The sequence below is a fragment of the Pleurodeles waltl genome, chromosome 4_1 (assembly GCF_031143425.1).
Source record: "Pleurodeles waltl isolate 20211129_DDA chromosome 4_1, aPleWal1.hap1.20221129, whole genome shotgun sequence".
NCBI classification, from domain to species: Eukaryota; Metazoa; Chordata; class Amphibia; order Caudata; family Salamandridae; genus Pleurodeles; species Pleurodeles waltl.
The window spans coordinates 167,496,306-167,512,692 of record NC_090442.1 but is presented as its reverse complement, the minus strand read 5'-3'; the positions used below and the strand labels follow the sequence as shown (position 1 = coordinate 167,512,692).

At 47.8% G+C, this 16,387-nt stretch overlaps 1 protein-coding gene across 1 annotated transcript in view; it reads left to right on the top strand.

Moving 5' to 3' along the window:
* WEE2 (WEE2 oocyte meiosis inhibiting kinase) overlaps positions 1–16,387 on the top strand; it is a 143,206-nt gene that overhangs the window by 35,529 nt on the left and 91,290 nt on the right. The gene's annotated exons all lie outside the window — the stretch shown is intronic.

Below are 16,387 nucleotides of genomic sequence, written 5' to 3'. Positions count from 1 at the left end.
GTCAGGCGTCCTCAGGAGTATTGAAAGAGAGTGCGATTGTCATTTTGGATACGCAATTTTGCAGGAAACAGAAGGGCATATTTTATGTTCATGCAGTCTTTCCTTAACCTTAAAAAAGGAGTTGTTTCTTCTGCACTTCTGCAGTGAAATCTGGGTAGGCCGTGATCTCTGCATTTTTGAAGCTTACAGGGCCTGATTTACAGAACAGTTGCAGGATAAGGTCTCTATCACAGAAGTTAAGGAGTCTTGCAATAAGTGGACGGGGCTGGGCCCCTGGAGGGGGTGTTCTTCCAGGTACTCTGTGCTCTTTCCACTGAGAGAGTTTTTTGGAATATTTTGGAATATTGTGTTCGTTAGCCATTGTTCAATAAATAGTTCTGCGCTGGGTTCTTCTGCCCGTTCTGGAAATCCCACCAATCGGATATTGTTCCAGCGTGATCTGCTTTCGGCGTCCTCTACTCTGCGCTTTAGGACTTCAACTTCCATTGTTACTGTAATTAGTTGTTGCCGAAGGTCATTTATCGATGGCGTTAACCGTGCTGTTTCTTTTTCGATCGTTGTTGCTCTTTCCGCCAATGCTTTTTGGTCCATGCGTAGAAGGTTAACATCTTCCGTGATCGCTCCAATTTTTGCCTCCAGTGTAGATTTGGTATCTAGTATGGCTTGTAATATTTTCTCGAATTGCATAGTGTGCGACTGTAGGGTTATCTCAAGCTTTTGAAGTGCCTGGTGTGTGACCGAGGACTCCGGCGGTGGAATAGGCTCGTTTTGATTCCATGTTGCTTGGTGGCGCTCGCGGGGTCTTTGGTTTCCCCATTAAGGGAGCAAGTATAGTTTGATTTGTTGCTAGTGAATTGGCGCAGCACTAATAGGTCGGTCCGAGATCAGTATTGATCGAATTTGTCTTTTTTTTTTTTTCTAGTTCCGTTATGTTCAGGTTCTTACTACAGCGATGATGATCTGGCCTGTCCCTCGTAGATTTTTTGGTACTGTTGAATGTTGCACACACGGTGTACTTTTATTCTGTAGCGAGCGGTAGTTGTTGGAAGCTGCCTGATGTGGACAGCCGCAGTACGCTGTATGGTGCCCTAGTGGAGAGCCTGTTGCTGTAGGACAATTGGTGCGTCTTCTAGGCACTTGTGTGGTGTCTGGTATACGTTATGTGGCCCTAGGGTCCAATCGGTGCCGCCGAAAGGGCTTGCAGTTGTATTCTACTAGGCGTAAATTATTTACAGGCGTTGAATATTTGGTGCGTAGCTTACTGTGGGCAGCTGCGGTGCGTTATGCAGTGTCCTTACAGGCACCGCACTGTTGCGGGATAGTTATTCTAGTCACCTGTGTGGTGTCTGATGCTCCTTGGGGGGCCCTGCGGCCCGGTCATTGCCGCCGATAGGGCACACAGTTATGGTACGCAGAGCGAAGAACTTTTGCAAGCGTTTAATATTTGATGTGTAGCTCGGGCCTCTCTTGCCCGCCTCTATGTCCGCGCTACGTCGCTGGTACCAACCGTGGGTCCGGTGCTCAGCTTGCTAGGGCAGGACCCTATTGGGCGGCTGGGGACAGGTCCGCCATCTCAGGCCACCATGGCCTGTCCGAGAGGCCTCCCAGGTCTCTCCTCACCGGGTTCTCTCACCTGTCGCCTCTGCCTCTCCGCCAGATCCCTTAGCCCGCATGCAGGTTCTGTCCTCGTTTCAGCTGGGGCCACGGAGTCCGGCTCCTCGTGTGGCCACGCTGCCCGTCTTAGCGATTGGCCACCACGCCTGTCTCCGCAATCACGACACCACTTCTCAGGGGCATCCAGGGTGCGTTTCAGAGCCTATCCCTCGTAGAATTTTTGATGCTTTTGAATGTTGCGCTCACGGTGTACTTTTATTTTATGGTGTCTGATATACGTTGTGGGGCCCTGGGGTCCATTGAGTGCCGCTAGAGGGGCTCGCTGTTGTGCGCCACGAGGTGTAGGTTATTTACAAGCATTGAATATTTGGTGCGAAGCTTGATGTGAACAACCACGGTGCATTATGTGGTCTTTACAGACACCGCACTGTTGCTGGATAATTGTTGTGTCTTCTAGTCACCTGTGTGGTGTCTGATGCGCCTTGGGGAGCCCTGTGGCCCGGTCAGTGCCGCCGATAGGGCACGCAGTTATGGTACTCAGAGTGAGGAATTTTTACAAGCGTTAAATATTTGATGCGTAGCTCTGGCTTCTCTTGTCTGCCTCTGTTTGCACTACGCCGCTGCTGCTAATCGTGGGCTGGATGCGCCCCTCACTAGGCCAGGCCCCATGTGCATTGGCTGGTCGGGGACAGGTCCGCCATCTTAGGCCGCCATGGCCTGTCCAGGAGGCCTCCGAGGTCTCTCCTTGCTATCTCTGGGAGCTCTCACCTGTCTCTCGGATCTCGTGCTGCCGCTTCTGCCTCCTCGCTAGCTCCTTTAGCCCGTACGTGGGTACTGTTCTCGTTTCAGCTCCACCTCTGTCCAGGGTGCTGGGGCCGCGTAGTCCGGGTCCTCGAGTGGCCACGCTGCCCATCTTAGCGATTGGCCATCGCGCCTGTCTCCGCAATCACGATACCGCTTCTCAGTGGCATCCAAGGTGTGTTTCAGGGCAGCTGGAAGGTACCAGTGGCAGTACGTTCGGCGCCTACCGTGTTTAAGCACTGCAGGCGTCTTTTTGAAGGATTTTTATTCGGGCCAAGAGCGGAGCTGTGTTTTATGCGACCGCTCTGGCCGTCATGTTGGCCACGCCCCCCTCACATCAAAGATGACAAGAGAAATAAGGTTCTGTGTGGACTACAGAGGACTCAACTCTCACTAAGACATGCACACCCCATACGCAGAGTAGATGAATTGATTGACAAGTTAGGTGCAGCCAAATTCTAAGTACCTTTGACTTAACTGCAGGGTACTGGCAAATTAGGAGGGCACCTGGAGCCAAAGAAAAGACAATATTCTCTACACCCGATGGGCACTATCCGCTTACTGTTATGTCCTTTAGCTTAAAGAATGCCCCTGCCACCTTCCAAATGTTGGTGAATCAAGTCCTTGCTGGTTAGGAGTCCTTTAGTGCAGCATATCTAGATGATACTGCTGTCTTTAGCGCCAGCTGGCAGGATCACCTGGTCCACATGGGGAAGGTTTTACAGGCCTTGCAACCAGCAGGCCTCTCTATTAAAGCTTCTAAGTGCCAGATAGGGCAGGGTGCAGTTGCCTACTTGGACCACCTTGTAGGTGGAGGCCAAGTGCAACCTTTACAACCCAAGATCCAGATAATTCTGGACGGGGAAGCTCCAAAAACCCAGACTCAAGTCAGGGCATTTTTTGGCTTGACTGGGTACTAAAGGAGGTTTGTGAAGGAATATCGGTCCATTGTGACCCCCTCGCTGAACTGACCTCAAATATGCCTAAGATGACGCCTACAGAGGGAATCCTGAGGACCCCTCTGACCGCAAACCTCTGGACAAAGATATCCAACACCTAAGAACACACAGCACCTGCAGCCCCCAGGCCTTGAAGAAACCGACCCCCGGTGCCTCAACATTCAGCAGGTGGCCCTCCTCCCTGTCTAACTGGTGGTGTGCCTGAGATACCCCCCTGGACCCAGCCTGCAGCCTCTGAGTGACCCCCAGGTCTCCTCATAGACCAGCATTGGAAATCCGACGTCCTGTTTGCTCCCTGCACCTGCCTGCCCCTGTGCCGCTGAGGGCGTGTTTGGTGTCTACCTGTGGCCCCTTCAGTGCTCTTCTAATCCCCCCCCCCTCCTCCCCCTTACGACTTTCAGGTAATTACCTGCTGGGCGACCTGATTGAGTACCCCTGTCTTCATAGGAGCCCACGTTAAATGTGCTCAACTTTGACCTCTGCATCCGACTGGCCCTGTGTTGCTGGTGGGGGTGTTTGGGGATAACTTGAACCCCCACCGATGGACTTCCTAAAACCCAGAGACTGAAACAGTGTTTTACTTACCTGTAAAACGACCTAACATTCTTCCGGTATGGCAGTAGACAACACCTGAACATGAAAGGAAAAAGGCTTTGGTTGGGACCTCCTCAGTTAAATAGCTGCATTTGAGATCTTTCGAAGCATTACTTGCAGTCTTTCAGATCTTGGATCAGCCCAGTAATGTTATGCCACTGTTACGATATTGGTACATCACTCTGCTATAGAGTGCTCCCATTGCAAGTCATGAGATGCATTGAAAGCAGCAGGCCCGCGTTAAGAAATGCATTATGTGAAAACACGCACTTTCTTGAAGTATAATGTAAATAAGTTTGTAAATGCACTCAGATTTTTTTAAACCTTTTAAATCTTCTCTTTCAGTTACATCGGGGCTCCTAGGCCCTCCACAATCAAAATAAACAGCAATAGACATAGCAGCATTGGTAATCTGTATTGTTACAAAACATGTCTTTGAAACAGACATTAATAAAGACAATACATCCAGGGCTGATGTCCCCTCCCCCCCAAAACCCCCTTCTACTGTTCAGACGGTGATGCCTTCCCATTTTCAATGTCCCTGTGATCCCCACTTTAAGTGTCCATGGTTTATCTGGAATTGGGTCCAGGTGTATCCCTCGTGCCTCCACCCAACCAGTCTATACTTAGGGGGCACCCACTTGCTACATTACTGGGCTTTTCCAATCCCATGCAGAAATCCATACCTCTGGCCCACCCCTCTGAGGGGGCATGTGCCCTCTTCCATCCCTTTGTGATATCCATCTTGACAACACCAAGCCCATCCACGAATGTTTTTGGTAATGTGCAGGAGGATCAATTTGGAATCCCTTGGAATTTCCCCACCCAATACCACCCCCAGCTGTCCCAGGACGTGAGAACAGAGCAGTACCAAAACTTGAGTTAAATTTTCCTGTGTATCCCCACAGCGCAAACAAGCTCTGGTAGCCAGAAAGCCCATGTGGTGAAGGCGAGCCCTGGTATAATAAGTGTGATGGAGCAATTTAAACTGAATGTGCCTGAATTTTAAAGCTATGGCTGTCTCTTTGGGTGCCTCTAATGCCTCTCGCCAATATTCGTCTGGATCGGTTACCCATCATTTCAATGGGGTCCAGCACATTCCTGAGGAGCATTTTATGTTTGTGATTGATTGTTCTTTCATATTTGTTGGTAGGAGCTTAGCCTCTAGGGATAAACGCCAGTGCACCAGAAGTGCCCACAGCATGGGTTTTGGGGTGTGGTGGATTTGTAGGTATGTTATAAAAAACAAAAACTAAGTGATATAAAAGGCATGGTAGTGCCACCATCTGGAATATGGCAGAGTGCCTCAGTATGGACAACAGGAGAGCCTTCCAAAAACAATGTCTTTAGACAGTCTCTAGCAGCATCTAATTCCTTTCAAAGGAACCGTTCACATTCCCCGTAACAAACATCCCCAGGTATTAAACACTTCTGGTTGAATTGTGAGGCCAGTCGCCCATATAATTTGTTGGGCATGCGGATATGGGATAAATTTAGACTTTCACTGGTTGATATGAAGTCCTGAGTACTCGCCAAATATTTCTAGGATTTCCAATGCCTTGGGTCCAGATCTCCCAAGTGCAGGAGCACATCATTGGCATATAACGATATTCTCACATACCACATCTTGCCATTGAAACCCCCTATATAACGGATCAACAATCACCCAGGCTGCCAATACCTCTATTATGACTGCAAACAACAAGGGAGATAGGGGGCAACCCTGATGTGTACCCCTCTCCACCAGAAACCACTCTGAAGCCTATTTGCCCCCCCCCCCCCCCATGCGCACCGTAGCTCTGAGATCAGTATACAAGAGTCTTACATATCTGAGAAACCGGAGTCGGCAACCAATTTGCTCAAGAAGGGTGAACATATATGCCCAGTCAACCAAATCAAAGGCTTTCTGAAAATCAATGGATAGCAGAGCCCTGTGTTCCCCCCACTGATTCGCTGAGTGCGATAGCGTTATGCACTCGTCTCACTGTGCCTTGTATCTCGACACAACACATCCACGTGAAACTAATTTTCAATCAATTTAAATATTATAGCAGAAAAATCTTGCTACTGGTTAACTCAGTTTTTTTAAATGAAGACAAATCTGTCTAGAATCTTAAACACTGAATCCAGTACCAACAAATGTGAAAAACTTGTTTTTAATGCTTTGAAAGCTGCATCAGCCTATAATGGTGAATCATTTTTTATAATCATACTTCAGGAAAATAAACATAGTTGAAACAAGTGCTCCCCGAGAGAGAAAAGGCACCACACCATAAAGCAAAGAAATTGCTTACAGTTCTGTGATCTTTGGTGTATCTCACAAAGAACGCCTCTTAAGGTATGAAGTATGCTTATCAATACATTGATAATTCACAACAATCGAAGAGGTCTTCTCTGATTAACATGTTGATGGCGTTTTGACCCTCATGCTAGATTCTATTGTCTAAGGACAAAAAAAATTACCTGGGGAATGGTGTAAGGCTGGAATTATTAAAGCCTCAGTTGGATGTGGAATATTGGTATCACTGTCTGACCAAGAATGGTGCTTTTGTCAGCTTAATATGAGCTGGGTAGACTGGCAGCATCTTTCCACAGTGGGGTCGCTGTATTTTCTTAATTCTGCAGTCTGGATATAAAGACTTGTGTTGGCATAAACCAAGACTGGTCTGGATGTACCAGATAGTCAATGATTGTTCCCAAACGAATTCCCAGGCCCTCGACCAGTTTAACTTCTGTATTTAAATCTGAGAGAGGTCAATAGTCTTAGCAGAACTGGCCAGCCAGGGGTACCTGGCTTAAGCAGCACTACAATAACTGCCGTGGGAAGATCCAAGCGTAATTTGCCCATTTCCAAGGCCTCTTGGAACATTTCCAACATAGGCTGACCTGCCTGCTGCCACATCAAATGCCGGTGGGAAGCCACTCAGTCCAGGTGCTTTCCAGGGTTTAGCTGGGCCAAGGCTGCCCTTAACTCCTTGATTAAAATATCTGCCTCCAAGGAAGCTCTATCTTCTGCTGAGAGGCTTCGGACAAGTAGATCCTGCACAAACTGGGGAGAACAGGATGAGGGCCCTCCAGGTCTGCTCAATAGAGGTCCCGACAATAATTGGCAAAAGCCTGAGCCATTGGCCCATCTCCTTGAGCCATCTCTGCTGCAAGTTTGGTATGGCAGCCAGCTCCTCCCCGGGTGTACACAGCCAGTGTAAAGTTTTACTGGCTTTATCACCCCATTGTTAGATTCGACTGCGATTGGCCTTCCAGGCTTCCTGTGCTTGTGTAAGTTCCTGCCTCAACAGTGTTTGCATGTGGGTTAGATCATGCAGGAGATTGGTCTGAGGTGGTGAGGCAAGGCGGCCCTCTAGTTTCAAAATGTGCCCAATCAAGGTCTCAGATCTTCTACCTACTCTTCTCTCTGGCCTTTCACATAGCTGATGATCTGCCCCCTCAAGCAGGTCTTTTGGCCCTCCCATACCACCTCCCGTGAGGTCCCCGATTTTCTAGAAAATATTACTCACTACCTTGTCAGCACATGTCTCTGAAATAGTCCAGGTTGGAGGTACCACCTATCCAGCCTCCATCCAGCCCCTGCGTGTGCCAGGTCAAGATAATCTCCACTGGAGAGTGGTCCGATAGTTGCCTTGTAAACTCTCTCTCCTCCGTCCCCCTATAGCACTCCTTCGTGGGCATGAGAAAATAGTCCAATCTAGAGAAGGTTTGATGGGCCCCAGAATAGGAGGTATAGCTTCTCTTGGTTGGGTGTTTCACTCCATAAATCTACAAGATTCAGATTGCGTATAAAAGTTGCTCAGTGTGGACCTGCTCCCTCCTATCCCGACTGAGGAACGGTACAAATGAAGATTGCATTTATATTGAAAAGCATCCGACATATGGGGTGTGCAAACACGATTTGTTAATGAAACTCTGAGGTGTTTGTGTTTTTTTTTTTTTTTTTTTCTTCTTCAAATCCTACTTAGTTTTTTATTCTGATGTGGCTTGTTTTACTGGCGAAAGCCACATCTGAGAGAGTTTCATAGTGCCCATGCCGCACACAGCTAGTGACTCCAAATAGTGGAGGCTGAAGATTTTCAGTCTACAGCAAGGGATGGGGGACGGACAAAAAATTACTTGAGATCATGAGTTGACTACTCAGTCAGCTGCAGCATGGTATGGTTGAGCTCTACATCTGGCCTCCCATGATGGCAACAATGTGAGATGTTCAACATCATAGAACTGCTCCTTGGAGTCTGTAACACTACTGATGGGTAGAACAGCAATAAAGGCTTTGCTTTTGACCTAACTGAATAAATAGGATTAATTGTAAAGTGCACTGTCAATCAACACAGAGCATCCTGGTGCTATTTCAGACACATAATCACTAGCAATGGCCACACCTCTGAAAATGTCTTGGGGGGGGGGGGGGGGGGGGGGGGGAGAGGGGGCTGCTGGAGAAGATTAAATCAACCGGCTGCATGCCAAGGGCCATATTGAGTGCTGCAGGGTGAGCCCTAGGGCCCCCTGCAACCCCTGCTAGCTTCTCGATTGGTGCAGGTGTCTGAATTTCTCCTGCACAGACGGAGCAGATAATGCATGCTCCCTTTGGGCAGGAGCAATATGTTTTTGTTTCACTGCTCGCACAAGTACAGGCAGTGAAACGGAACACAAGTCTGCTCCAGCCAGCAGGAGTATTTTTAAATCTCCTGCTGGCTGGTAGACTTATTATTTGCTAAAGTTTGGCAGAAGACTTGAAAGTGCTCCCACCAGGTGGGAACAAATGTTTCCCTGCCCACTGTACTGCAGGCAGGAAAACTGTCCTGGGCTTCCTGGGACAGTCACTGAGCTGCAGCATGAAGTCCTTGCGGTCTTTAATTCCTCAGGGAGGGGCAGCCACGTAGCCCCTTCCCTGTTTATTGATATTTTAGCCTTTTTTTCGGTTCTACTGAACATCACATCAAGTAGATGGGGTACTTGAGGCTTATTTTGGGGGGCGGGGGGGGCACCATGAGCCCCTATCCTAACACAAAAAAATACCTTTGTTCGCAACCCTCCTAAGCTCCCACCAGGCCACCCTGGGTTGTTTGGGTAGGGGGTGGGGGGGTTAAAGGACAGGCTGCTTTTTAACCCCCTCCCTCCATTCCCCCCTTGTTTTTCTTTATTTTAAATGTAAAATTTGCTGTGGATTCTCCACAAATCTGTAGCAAAATATTTAGACCCCATGGCATGGGGTCAGGTTATCCCTACTCTGGTACTTTTTTTTTTTTTTTCCCTTCAGTCTCAGGACTGAGTCCCTACTCCTAAGATGGCTGCCCCACTTCCTGGTTGACGTGGTGGCAGCCAGTTGGATTTCAGGGTGAGATCTGTCGGCTCCATGGATCCTCCCCAGTGTGATGTATGCAACTTTTTTTAACCTTAATATTTTCAGAACTGGTTTACACCAAAACACAAAGCCCTTTCTGGCCCAAGATCTAGATTTCTGTTAAATTTGGTGTGAATCCGTTAAGTTTGGGCTGCACCACTCTAAAGTTCCTATGGGAAAATGCGATTTGGGACCCCCATTTTTTTCTTGGCCCCCGCCTGATAGATCACAAAACGTTACATGCGCAAACAAGTTAAAAAGTAGTACTTGTTTGAAAAGTTTTGCGAAGATTCGTCTAATAGCACCAAAAGTTATTACCAACACAAAGGCATTTCCTATGGAACCATGGTTATAACAAGCGACTCAGTGGCAACCACCACTGGGTAATTAATACTTCTATTCAATACATTGTAACCATATCTATTTTTCTGCAGCATGGGAGGTGATATTTAGACACCATTCACCACAAGGGCATACAGTTAGGCTGTCATTCATTTAGCAATATAATTTTCTGAAGAACCAAGTATGATGCTGGAAAGACTTCATGTAGAGATATACATTAGGGATCAATTTAGTATTTGTTTCTTGAAGAAAATTGAGATTTTTAGGATGCTGAAAACCTTCCCTTTGGGGATTTGAATTGCTGAGGGAACAGAAGTACATTTTTTTTCTAAAGTGCTTGCTCACAGGATGGAGCTTCACCTATTTAAGACTGCACCTCTTTGTGTAGCTAACACAACGTACAGAAACAATGTTGAAAAATGTCATGACCTGTTATAGATATGAATCGAATAGTTCGGTTGCAGAAATTGCCTGGTGAAAGATGTAATGCTTGTGAGAACTGGCAATTTTCAACCTACATGTAACAGCTAGGGTTCAAAATGAAGATTAGTGCAGATGTAGTTGAACAAGAGCAGGAAGTCTACGCAATCTGTATTGATGGACAGTTTAGTCCAGATTTTCACAAAGTGTGAAATGATCCATTTGTATGGCATGCCTGGATGATGTTAGTGTTGAGGTGATGGCTATATCTGGATCATGCATCAACATTCAGATGCGGCATTTTCAAAGAACAATATTGAATTTCATGTTTAGACTTCAACCCAAAAGCATTTGGAGAACTTGAAGTCAAGGCGCTGGGGTATTTTGTGAGCAATCCAGATGACGAGGTATGTCCACAGTAACTAAGTAGGTAATTAAGAATGCTGAATATGCTCCATATTTAGTTGACACCGTTGCAAAGCCATGCTTGGTATTTTTTGTTAATGCAGGTATTCTAAAAGGATTTGAGCATTCAATTAAACTGAGCCCCAATGCTATATCTGTAGTTGATAGTCAGACCCATTTCCTTAAGCTTTTATTATTTTTGTATTTTTAATTACAACTTTAATTGTTTATTAAAAACATTTTTTATATAAAATAGAAAAGACGAAAAAAGATAGAAATACACAGGTAGGTTCTGCCGTTGCCAGCATAATATCAACATCATAAAGACAGCATGAGTTGACAGTATGGCGTCTCAACATTGCCATTGTACAGCACAGAGCACACTAAGTGTTAATGGGAGAAGACCCAGCCATTTCTCAGATACCTCTGTGTTTATGGGGACAACCCCTCGCCTCATAGACCGATTTTTCTTGGCTTGGGCACCAATCCACTCCATTCCATTTCTGTAAGGACGGGCCAGTGGCAGTTCCAAGTGGCTGCAATGTCTCTTTGCCACCAATAGGGTGGTTCCCACATGTGAGGTCTGCCCTCAAGCCCTTCAGTTCCTCCATTGCACCCAACAGGACCAGTTTTGGGAAAATCTGTTGCTCCCTCCCCATCACTGTGTTCAGTTCATGAAATATCTTACCCTAATATACAGCTGTGTGGGCATTTCCGGACCATATGAAAGAAGTCCACTGCTTCCTCTGCGCACAGAGGACATTGAGCAGAAGGGCGCAGGCCTGCCCAGTGCAGCTGCACAGAACGGTATGACCCATACAAAAAATAAACTTGCACCATTCACAACCTTGCCGACACCGCCAGTAGGCTAGGTGCCATCAGCGCATCCATCCAATCTGCCTCAAGTGGTCCCAGCTATCCCTCCCATTTATCTGAGATTTAGATTGCCTGGGGCATGATAAATTAACATCTTGTAAATGTAGGACACCCCTTTTTTTCCCCAGTGCTCCCATTAGTAATTTGGCCTCCAGTGGACTATACTTGGGTGGGGATAGTGGCGGTGTGGGATAAGTGCATGCTCGGGGCGTGGTGGTGTTGTAGGTACCTAAAGAATTGTGTGCAGGACAGTTGAAAGTCGGTCTTCAAATTCTGAAAGGATTGCATTGTCTCTCCCCCTCCCCCCACAGACACACACACAATCGCCCAGCTGAGAAATGCCCACCAAGTCCCATCTCTCAAACCCACTCAATGCAGTCTATTCGTTTAGCCATTTGCCATGCCAAAAGGGGGTCTGCTGGGTAAGGACATTATTCCATCAAGTGACACAGGGCTGCACACCATGCAAGAAATACTGCTCTAGTCACTGGGTCCATATCACGGGGAAAGGGGGGGGATCCATAGAGGAAGTCTAAAATTTGTGGAAAGCGAAGTGTAATTACAGCTGGTAAGGTGGATCACCCTAACCCCCCCCCCCCCCCCCCCCCCCCCCCCCCAATGAAACCAGTCATGCACAACCAGGAGCAGTTGCTAGATAGTACAAATAAGGGTTAGCCATGCCCATCCCCTATTGTATACCCCCCTCTGGCAGTGCTGCAGCGCAATCAGTGTCTCAAGCCATACCAGAGGAATGAAGTTGCGCTTCTATCTAATGTATGGAACCACGAGTGTGGAATCAGGAACAGGAAGTTCTGGAGCACAAATAAGATATGCAGCAATAGCTTCATTTTATAGAAGGCCACATAGCCCAGAACGTTTAATGGAAGCGATTGCCATCTCTGCAGGTCCACCTTGGCTTGAGACTGCAACGGTGCCAGGTTTAAGGACCATGTTTGAGCTGGGAGGAGAGCCACCCATATGCCTATTTGAAGCTCAACTGGCAAATAGACACTACTCCATGCCAATCGTCCCACGATTATGCCAAGTGCACCAGCAGCGCTTTGATGGGGTTCATTTTGAGCCCCGATGCCGCCTCATAACAGTGCAGAAGCTGCAGGCTTCTTGGGCCAGACTCACTGGGTTCTGTCATGTATAGCAAGACATCATCCACATACAGAGCCACACGATCTTCAGATGCATTTCCCCAGTTCCAACCGCAATACCACAGGTCAATTTTAATCAGTTGTGCCAAAGGCCCAATGGCTTGGCAGAAAGGTGGGTGGGGGGTGGGGACAGGGGATAGCCATGACTCATTCCCTGGCGGATAGAGAAAGTGGAAGATAAGATACCATTGGCCTGCACTCGGGCCATGGGGTTGGTGTATCAGGCACAGACCAGTTGAAAATCTAGGCCCCAAGCCAGCACGCTGCAACACTAGGAAGAGAAACCCCCCGTCCACGGTATCAAAGGCCTTCTCAATCAACAAATGGGACCAAGTCCTGGGGTAACTGGTGATGCCATGCTTAGGCCACATGAAGATGACGTATACAATATCACGTGCTCAGATTAGCCATAAATCCACACTGGTCTGAGTGAATTGGCAATGGCAGGGCCCTCTTAAGACATGAGGAAAGGATTGTGGCCTAAATCTTCACCTCACTGCTAGTAAGGGAGATTGGTCTGTAGTCAGCACATAGCCGTGATGGTGGTTGAGTTTTGAGAAGCTACACAATAGTGGCTGTCTAATCCCTCTGGAAAGTAGCCCAGTTGGTCAACCTCCTCCTATAAGGCTTTGAGATGTGGTGTCCGGTTGTCTCAACACTGACCAATCCTTCCTTCGGCTTCCGCACTGCCCCAGGCGTGTCCATGCTTCAGGCGTATGGCAGCAGGGGGCAGAGGCATGGACCCAGAGCAAAACTCAGCCCCGGGGAGCTACACAGGGCACACCGCCCGGCCACGTCCCTTCTCAGGGCTGTATCATGGCACAGCCCTGCCACCTCACTGCGTCTGCAGCAGCCGGCCCCAGAGGCACCAGCCCGGCCTCGCGCCACCTCCATCCCTGTGCCGCAGCCCTCTGTGCCACTCCTCAGCCCAGTCCTCACTCTGCTGTACCGCTCTGACGCAGTCCCGGAGGCAAGCAAGTGGTCCGCCCGTCTCAACATTGATGGGGCCCTCTGAGGCCCCGGTACAGCCACCAGCTGAGTGCCTCTTCAACAGCACCTGGCTGCCATTCTATGGTGCGAACAGCCTCCCGGCACCTGGCTTCTCACCAGCTCTCACAGGCGCTGTCACCAGATCGGATGCTGACCTAGCTTCCAAGGTGCCCCCTCCACCGGTCCAGCTCCAGGGAGCTGGGCGATACAGGCACTGCCTGAGGCAGATGAGGGGCCCGGAGCACTACTAAAGTGCGGCTACCATCTTGATGCCTCAGCCACGCACCCCCTTAAGTTTTAGTGAAGTTAAACAAAACTCTTATCTTAATTCAGAAGGAATAATTCGATCTGCGTTCCTCAGAGTGGATTTCCCCAGTGGCCATCCTGCACAAAAGGTCGGGCGACATGTTTGTTCTATCCCTCCACCCTCTATCAGGGATTCAAGACATGATTGCCTAAATTGTCAATGGCAAATATTTTCAATCCTGATTTGCATTTGGTTTAACACCAAGTTTCCCGTTCCATGAAATATCATTTGGGAAGCAATTTGGGGAGTATATATGTTTATGGATCCCATTCAGGCTCGCGTTTGCAGCAAGTTTTTCAGGAATGATGGATGTATTAGGGAATCCAAGGGTGTCACGCATTTCAGGAGGACTATTTTTCTGAACATCCTGGAGCTCAATCTGTAACTCTGGAGCAGGTTTTCACTGTCTTAAATAATGGTACAAGTAGTTCAATGACATGTGACTGAATGCTCGCTAAATTACATACCGCTGGGTTCAGGGATGTGCTCACCTTGATGTTTAGACATTGTAAGACTCCGTCCACACACAATTCTGCGTTTGTCACCGGTGTTAAGTCCCTGCTATAGAACAATGAGACTGTAACCGAAGTTGGAAAAGTTCACCAGGACCACAGATGGTCTCACTTCAGCTCACATTCAAAATATGCCTACTTTGGAATCCGGGTTCTATCAGGCACATCCCTGAAGCTGACACCTATGACATGCCACTCTTCCTTTTTCAGTGGTGCCTCTTCTATCTGTTACCACTTGCTGCATTTTCAGCTACTTTATTTGGTACAGAAAGGCAGTAAAAAGTCTGTTTAGTTCTCTGCTGGATCGGGGAAAGGGGAGTAGCAGGATGAATACAGAGCGGTGGAAGGCGCACTGGAAGTCAATGCACCAATGCATCCTCCTAGGTGAGGAAATAGTCTGAGTGACTGGGGTTGGGAGGGTGGGAGGTTGGTGTCAGACTGGTTGTTGGACATTGTACCCCCATTCTAAATCCCTGGTTTTGTGGGACAAATTGCAGAGTATCCCCCAAAATTGCCAGTTTGAGTTGGACTGCCGAGGCTCTGGGCCTGTGACTGAGTGTGGGGTTAAGAGTGCTATGCTGGGTAGTTGGGGAGGATTCTCCCCCATTTTGAAACTCCTGATCCTAGTGAGCTTCCTGTCACCAGGCTCAAGTCAGAGCTGCCCCTCAGAAGGGCAAAGGGTGTTTCCACCTCGAAAGGTGAGGGCAGTTTTTGCCCTATGGTCGGCGGAGTGAGAAGCGAGGATGTTTCATATTCAACCTTCCCTGGTGTATAGTGGGGTAGATCATGGCAGGGCAGGTAAGCCTTTTAGTACTTGATACCTCTTTAGGGTAATGTTTTTGTTGGCTGAGCTGGTACGCAGTGAAATGTGTACCAAGTGCTGCTTTCTGTTTTTGCTTCAGTAAGCAAAATAATTCATTGCAGTTTTCATGGCTTTAAAATCCTGGCCTAAAACCCAGAATACGTGAAAATGTAAAGGTGGGCACTAACTTCAATATGGAGTACTTGCCTTCTGAGGGGAGGGGGAGACATTGCTCCCGGTCAGTTATATGCATCTGCAGCTCCTAGTCCTACCTGGGTGACAAATACTGTACTCTTTGACCCAGAGCACCAGGACAATGAGACTTTGCACTCGTTGCCCTTCGACAATGGGCAAGAGAATGCTTCCAGTCCCTCAAATGGTTGGATAGATAGAAACTTAAGCTTGGGGATGGTGTTTTTGACATTAGTTCTGTAGATAGGGGCCTAATTATCCTGCTTTGTTTTCTTTTGTGTGCTATTTACTATTGGTACAGGCCAATAGCGCCCTGATAACATATCTGTTCATTTAGCAGGATTTGCACATCGCAAGGTGTGGTTTTTGCTCAGCAAGCTGAACTTGTCACCCGCCCGGGTCAGCCTGACCTCCTGGAGACTGTAGGATGACTGACTCGCCCGCTTCAGCTTGGAACTTCTGGCTCAGCTACCTTAATCTACCCTTCTCAGTCCTGCATTTTTTGTTGATGAACCAGATACCTTTATCCAGCCTCAGCTGATGCAGTCCATCTGCCCTCAGTGTATTCCTCTGGTCCCTTGGAGCACTGATCCTTAGGTCTAGCATAACAGCGCGCAGGTGCTGCTTTTGTGTCTGGGCTTTTAACCACTCCCACCACACACCCATCACGGACTCGTTCATGGACTTGACTTTCAAAAATCCTTTGTTTCAGTTGGTACTTGCTTTAAGTTTGTCCCTCCTTAGGGCGGTTTTGTTACCGCCTTTGCCATCGACCCTGTTACATGGATAATTGCAGATAAACGGACTGCGAGCGAACTTCTTTTTCCTTTTGTCTCCTTTGCGCTCAGGCAGTGCTTTGAATCAGCTCGCTTATGTCAACTGTTTTACTTTTTATTTTCAGTTTGTGTCAATAAAAGTCCAGTTAGGAATTTAAAACAATAGCTCTACCTCGAGCGATCGCGAGACTTATTACATAGGAAATGCTTGTTATTACACTGTGTCACAATTGTTACACTGATCCAATCTGGAGGATTGCTCCCCTTCTGTCTGTGCTTCG